This window comes from Manacus candei, unplaced genomic scaffold (genome assembly GCF_025592945.1).
Source record: "Manacus candei isolate 608988 ecotype Guabito, Panama unplaced genomic scaffold, ASM2559294v1 h1tg000028l, whole genome shotgun sequence".
Classification (NCBI taxonomy): Eukaryota; Metazoa; Chordata; class Aves; order Passeriformes; family Pipridae; genus Manacus; species Manacus candei.
This window is the reverse complement of record NW_026138076.1, coordinates 37,905,372-37,911,653: the sequence shown is the minus strand read 5'-3', so window position 1 is coordinate 37,911,653 and position 6,282 is coordinate 37,905,372. Positions and strand designations below refer to the sequence as shown.

Here is a 6,282-nt window from a genome sequence, read left to right as displayed (position 1 = left end):
GAAATAGAAGCCCTCATGCCCCAAGCAGTACCTGTTTCCTTTTCCCCATAAAACACACCCTGGCCACAGGAACTACAAAGCTTATGCCTTTAGCATTCCCCCCACCCAAATCAATGACTTTGGTGTGATGAAAAGAATAAGTGCTTTTGACTGATCCAAAAAAGGCTGTTATTTCCACTTGTTAAAAAAAGTCTCAGCAGAGTCCAACATAGATGAGCAGACAGACTTGTGGTATTTAAATCAATTAAGACTTTATTTATAACTAAATTCAGGAAAAACGGAATTGTAAACAACAAGAACTATATACATGAAGAAAAAAGTCCCTCTAAGACCTAACTCTCCAAATCCATCTGAGTCTATATTTCAGAAACAGAAGTACTCATGTAAACTGGATGATAGTCATCATAAGTTAGTTCTGTCCTGCAGGTTGGGCAAGTCCTGGCAGTCTCAAGGGCAACAGGGAGGCACCGACTGTAGAAGAGATGGCAGCAGTGGGTTGACAAAAACAGTTGTTCATTTCACAGAATCTGGAAGAAAGGAAACCACAACCCGTATTGGGAGGAAAGGATTTGAGTTTGCTGCTCTTTTGGCACCAGGCCAGTAGGACTTGGAGTATCTGGAATCAGTTCATCACTCCTAGGATAATAAGGGACCCACAGATCTGCAAGTCCCCTCTTGGCAAGGGTTTCTCCCTCTGCGTACACAACCAAGAAGGAATTTTTTGGAGCTCCATGGCAAGGTCTGTGCTTCAAGCCAGCTGCCTGTAACATCCCACATTAGCCAACTGAGTTGAGCATCTCCCCCTCTGCCCCGTTCCCCCTCCCACAAAGCAGAAAGGATGACAACATGTGGATCCTTACCTGTGAGTAAAAATCGGACACCTCATGGCTGGTTGCCATTCCCTAGAGAGAATAGACCCAGAAAGAGCAGCCATTAATACCACTGGGCATCAAGGTTTACTGATATATAAAATGTCACATAATCATGTGACTGCACTGACTGGCCATGATACATTTCTTTTGATGAATCCTGTGTATCTTTAGCTCTCTCAGTTTGCAGCATGTAATGAGGAGTTCAGATCTCCCTGTCCTTAAGGAAACAGTGTCCTAGTTTTCATTGCGAGAAAATGCAGTCAGTCACCCTGCTCTAGGATTTGAAGTAACAGCAGTCTCCAGCACTGGGCAGTCTATGTACTGGCAGAGTTAATCTCCAACAGGTCATCAGTAGCAGCTTTGTAACTGAAGGATCGAGCTGTCCTTGTTCCAGAAGGGAATGCGGTCTGACACTACAGAGTAACACTGCAGACAGCTCTGGCAAGTTCCAGCCTCAGGAAGGACCCTTTGGTCAATGCTGAATGCTGCAGCACTGAGCTCTTTCAGCCTCACCTAAACAGAGCGGGAAGGTGCATTCTGTAACAGAGAAGCTTGAGACTGAAGGAACAAAATATTCCTTTTTCATATTAACCAAAGGGTGGGATTTGTTCACCAATATATTTAAAAACAAAAATTTAAACATCTATAAATCCATTAGCAAAATGCACTGTGGTTTAGAATAGTAGAAACCCTTTAGGTGGTATATTTAAGACCTGACACCTTAAAGTTCCCAATTCAAGTTCTCTGCTATACTGCCTTTCAGTAATCCAAAAGACTCAAAACATATAAGTTTTATTTTAACCTACATTTCCCTCCCTCCCCTCCGCAAAACTCCCCACTTTAAAAACACTCTGTGTCACAATTCTCATGATCTTCATCTTCCCTAGTCACATGGACACCTGATTTCATTTGATTAGCTTAATGTATTGCACCTTTCTTATCCAAATGGAGTACCCCTGCAGCAGGACTTTCCTGTTTCTCTGCAGACCTTACTGCACAGGCACCCAACATGAGCTGCAAGATCCCCATGCCACATGCAAACATATCAGGGTTCCATTACATTCATGGGACTGAACAAGAACTGGCCATAAAAGCATAACCTCCACAATGGCCTATGTGCAAGTCTCCCTCAGGAAGAATGGCCACTGCTCCAAGAGAGAAAGGCAGTGTGTGACAGACACAGTGTGTGACAAAGCAGAGGATGCGTAAGAGTTTTTGCTGGAATTTACCCGGCTGCTGCCTGCTGGTCTCGTGATGCCAAGCCTCATCAATACTAGTGAAAGTATTTCCATATCCAACATCACTACCAGACCTTGGCATGAAAAGTAAATGCAATACATTGTGAGCTATGGCCTGTGACTAATCTGCCTTCCTTGCATAACCCCCCAACTTGTCTATAAGGATACAGGCAAGGTTGTAAATCTGCCTTGGGCTGCCTTTTTCTCCTAAAGTGGTTATCATTTGATCATCATGCAACACAGGATGTTGTCCTCATTGAAAGAGGGAAATTAGTAGAGAAAGTGAAGGCTTCAAAGTTAAGCCAGGTCATAGCAATATAACTTAGTCCTGTCTGTATACAAATTTTTTTTAAAAAAAAGCAAAATTCAATGTTTGATGGGTCATAAGGCATATGTACTTTGAACTTTAAGTTTCTTGATCCAATGATCCCTGTTGTTGAGATGCTATAGTAGGCACATACACATCATTAGCTCTTGCTTCATCTTCATCATCGCTGCTCAGTACAGAGCTTTCTGACTGTTGCTGGCTTCCTAGTGCAAGATTTCTCCTTTGTTGTTCATATCCTGTAATTTAATTTTGGTAAGTTGGATCTCTTATTCCCTCTCACTCTCTCTGGAACTATCCTTCAAATGTATTATTTTAAGTAGTCTGTAATGGTTCCTATTTTAAATGGACCTTTTTCAGCTGTGTGAAAGGCAATCTTAATCAAAGTAGTTTCCTAAATATTAAAGCTGAAGGGTTCCAAACACTATTCACCCTATGAACATCTGAAAAGGTGGCCTGAGAGATTCTCAGTGTCATACATTCCATAGAGTTACACTACCTGTGAATAAGTCTGCCCTAAAAAGGGAAGGTCCCTCACCCCATTCTTACTGAGAATGTCTGCTGTGATCCTATGGTAAGGAATGCAACAATTGCTGTGTGATAGGGGAGAGAGGACTGCAGTCAAGTTTCCAAGGAGCATGGTGACATAGCACATACATAACAAAAAGGCTTGGCAAAACACAGAGTGCTTTGTTCAGAAAGTTCCAGAAGGGATGGAAGAGGTGCTTAAATCTCAAACTGCACATTCCAGAGCTGCTGTGTTTCTTTGTTATTATATGATGCTAAACTGTTGCACTCTTTTTGTCTGTATTAAACCAAACCTCCCCACTCAAAGGCAGTTTCTATCAAATGAGTATTGTTAAGAGCAGTCCTTGGAAAGTATAAAAAGACTCGAAGCAGTGTCTCCTTAGAAGTCATCATCTCCCTCCTGAGTTAAGGTAACTTGAAAATGGGGTTATATTGTCCAAGTTCAAAAGAGATCAATTTTTAAGGGCCTGGTCGATAACATCCAAAGGCCCAAGAAATGCTGTTCGCTTTTTAACTCTCAGAAACTGAATACAACAAGGATCTCTGCAACTCCAGTGTCCATGTAACAATAATCTAGCACTAATCAATTAAAATTACAGAAAGTGTCACCAAATTAAAGTCCTTTTCTGCATACATATTCATCCAAAACTTTGATTGCAGGGATTTTCCACTGTGTTTGATAGTGGCTATCAGACAGAGATTGGATTCATTCTCTAAGACACTGGCCAGAGGCTTTAACACTGTCCTTTGCTTTTCATTAAGTGCAGTTTCAATCCCTGCTGCTTGAGCTTCTTGGAAAAGACATACAAAAAATAACCATTCCATTTAGGACAATTCTATGATTGACTGTAAAACGTCAACTCACCTTCAAGAAGCTTCATCAATGCTTATGAGAAGGGACAGAAAAGAAAATACAATTAGACTTTGATGTGCACCCCTGATGTTGCATAACAAGACCAGCTCAGCAAAGCAGGTACAATGGAACAGGGGAAGAATGGTAGACTGTTGACCTCTTATTTTGGTTAAGTAAATTCAAACTAGTAGCCAATTAGCTGCTGCCCTGAAAACAACTAAGTGGGTGCTTCTCATTGTGTTCCCACTGCTAGAAAAAGGTAGAAACGGAGGCAGCTTAGGAACCATCTGAATGAAGCCCCTCCTCCCTGCTCCCCTGTTCCAGTTCCCTAATTGGATTTTGCCTTCAGGTGAATCTTTCTCCCTTCTGCCACAAACAGGCAAATTTGGTTGTGATAGCCTTTAACAACACCGTGTGTTAGATTAACAGATGCTGAAAAAAGAAACCCTAAAATGGAAGCTGGTCCTTTTTTTGGTGGAACTTTGTGTGGGTCATGCAGATTCTGTTGTAAAGTTTGAGGCCTTTTCTTTAAAAGCTCAGGAACAATCCTATCAGGAAATACGCCCTTTGCTATGCCTGTTTGCATGGCAGCAGTGACATCCCAAAATCAAGTGGAGAAACCACTCTGTGGCCTGGATCAAAGACTATTCTTTCAAAATAACAGGATAAAAAAAATTGACTTCTTAAATGACTTCTTAGAGTAATAAACAGAACTAGGTTTTACCCCTGTCAGCTACAGTTTTGCTTGGCATCTCAATGAGAGTAGTACCTGAAACCAATGTTGCAGCCAAACACTGCACATTTTGGAAGTCAATGACTTCTTACCTGTTTCTTTGTTTTTTTCTCATCCCTACACCTTCAGCCTGAGGAGCACTGTAGCCTTTCAGTGGCTAAAGAAATCCCACCAATTCCCCGCCCTCAAAAAAAAAAAAAAAAGAAATGAAACCCTTCCTTAATTGTCCTCCTCTGTTTTTATTGGTCTTCTGCTGAAAACTCTTAGGAGACTGTCTTAAATTTAACCCTAGTAAACAGCAATTAAAATTAAATAATTTTTTTTTTCAAACTGGTGAAAATCTAACAATTTAGATCCTTATTTCAAGTCTCTGAAGTCTTGAAGATTTCAGGTGCTCAGCTGTTCCTCTGCCAGCATTTCACAACAGGGTTGGGAGGAGGTTTGCTCTTCTCCTAGGGACAGCACCTTCCTCCTGAGGCCCTGCTGTGCTATGAAAGATGACACAGCAAAAAAAGGAGAAATTAAAATTCAGTTTGCCTTCTAGCCAGTCTGCCACTGGAGCTGGATTCATAGGGTTTGGCTGGGGCTTCTGAGACCAGCAGCGACCCCATCTTCGCCCTGCTGGATTCAGGGATGCTCCTCAGCCCCTGCTCCTATGGATGCTCTCGGTGTGGGAAGGACAGTGGAAATTCATTCAATGGTGGGGATAGCATAAGAATATTTTCAGCTTATGCTCCTGCCTCTTCTAAAGGAGCGTCTTCTTCTTAGAGCTTGGTGTGAAACAGAACACAAATGACTATTGCACTAGGAAAAGAGTAGAGAGAGTAATTTCAGTAGAAAAGAAGATATCCTTTCCATTACATGAAAATTCATTTTATTACTTCATACAGTTAAAGTATAGGGAGTAGCTCCTTATCATGGCAAGCAAGAATAAATATAAAAACTTTTCTCTGCATATGAGATCTGCAGATCACTTGGCTCAGCCTTTCTGTTAGGCTACATTTCTTGCTAATATTCTTTCATCTCAATAGTCATTTGCCAGTTTGGCCAGCAAAGTGAGAAAAATTAGCTATATACTCAGTACCTTTAGAAGCCACCACCTGCTTAGCCAAAGATACTTGCACTGCAAAACAGAGGGTTGTGACTGTTCTAGTGTTGTGCCTCTAATTCTGTAAGATACACTTGCCTATTATTAAGAGCTAAAGAGTCATCTGAGAACATAGAAAAGCTTTCAGATCTTGCAGAATTGCATGCTTGGAGATGAACTTATAAAAATCCTCCATGATTTACAGAGATGAAAGAGGAATGGCCATTTCAACTCATTTTTTGCATTGTGAGAACTTGGCTGCACTGATTTATTTAAGTATCTTTTTTTAATGACTTTAGAAGACGTGGTCTAATTTGTTGATATTTTCTATTTCTCAAAATTAAACCCCCTGACTGACAGTGCTGGGATGGAAACCCCTGGAATCAAGGGTAAGTGGTAAAAGGAAACAACTGATTTGTCCTTGTGAGTCTTAGTCTCAGCTTCCAGTGTTCTCTAGTATGGTGGTAGGTTGGACCCTGACCTAGAAATTGTTATTCATGACCAGCTTGGATCAGCTGCTATTTTTTCCTCAAAAAGCTAAAAATATGTCTAGAAATAGGTGCATTTGCTTTCTCTATTGTTTCTGGAATTGTTCTTTTTTTAATTTTTTTAATTTTGAGAGCAGAAAGAAGATCAAAAAGTATGT

At 40.9% G+C, this 6,282-nt stretch overlaps 1 long non-coding RNA gene across 1 annotated transcript; it reads right to left on the bottom strand.

The window, feature by feature from the left end:
• Positions 1–271: 271 nt before the first annotated feature.
• On the bottom strand, positions 272–3,913 carry LOC127472117 (uncharacterized). The gene is made up of 3 exons (XR_007904876.1): positions 3,829–3,913; positions 861–902; positions 272–527 (listed from the first exon to the last, which is right to left on the bottom strand). It is a non-coding gene; the product is annotated as an uncharacterized LOC127472117 (long non-coding RNA).
• Positions 3,914–6,282: the final 2,369 nt, after the last annotated feature.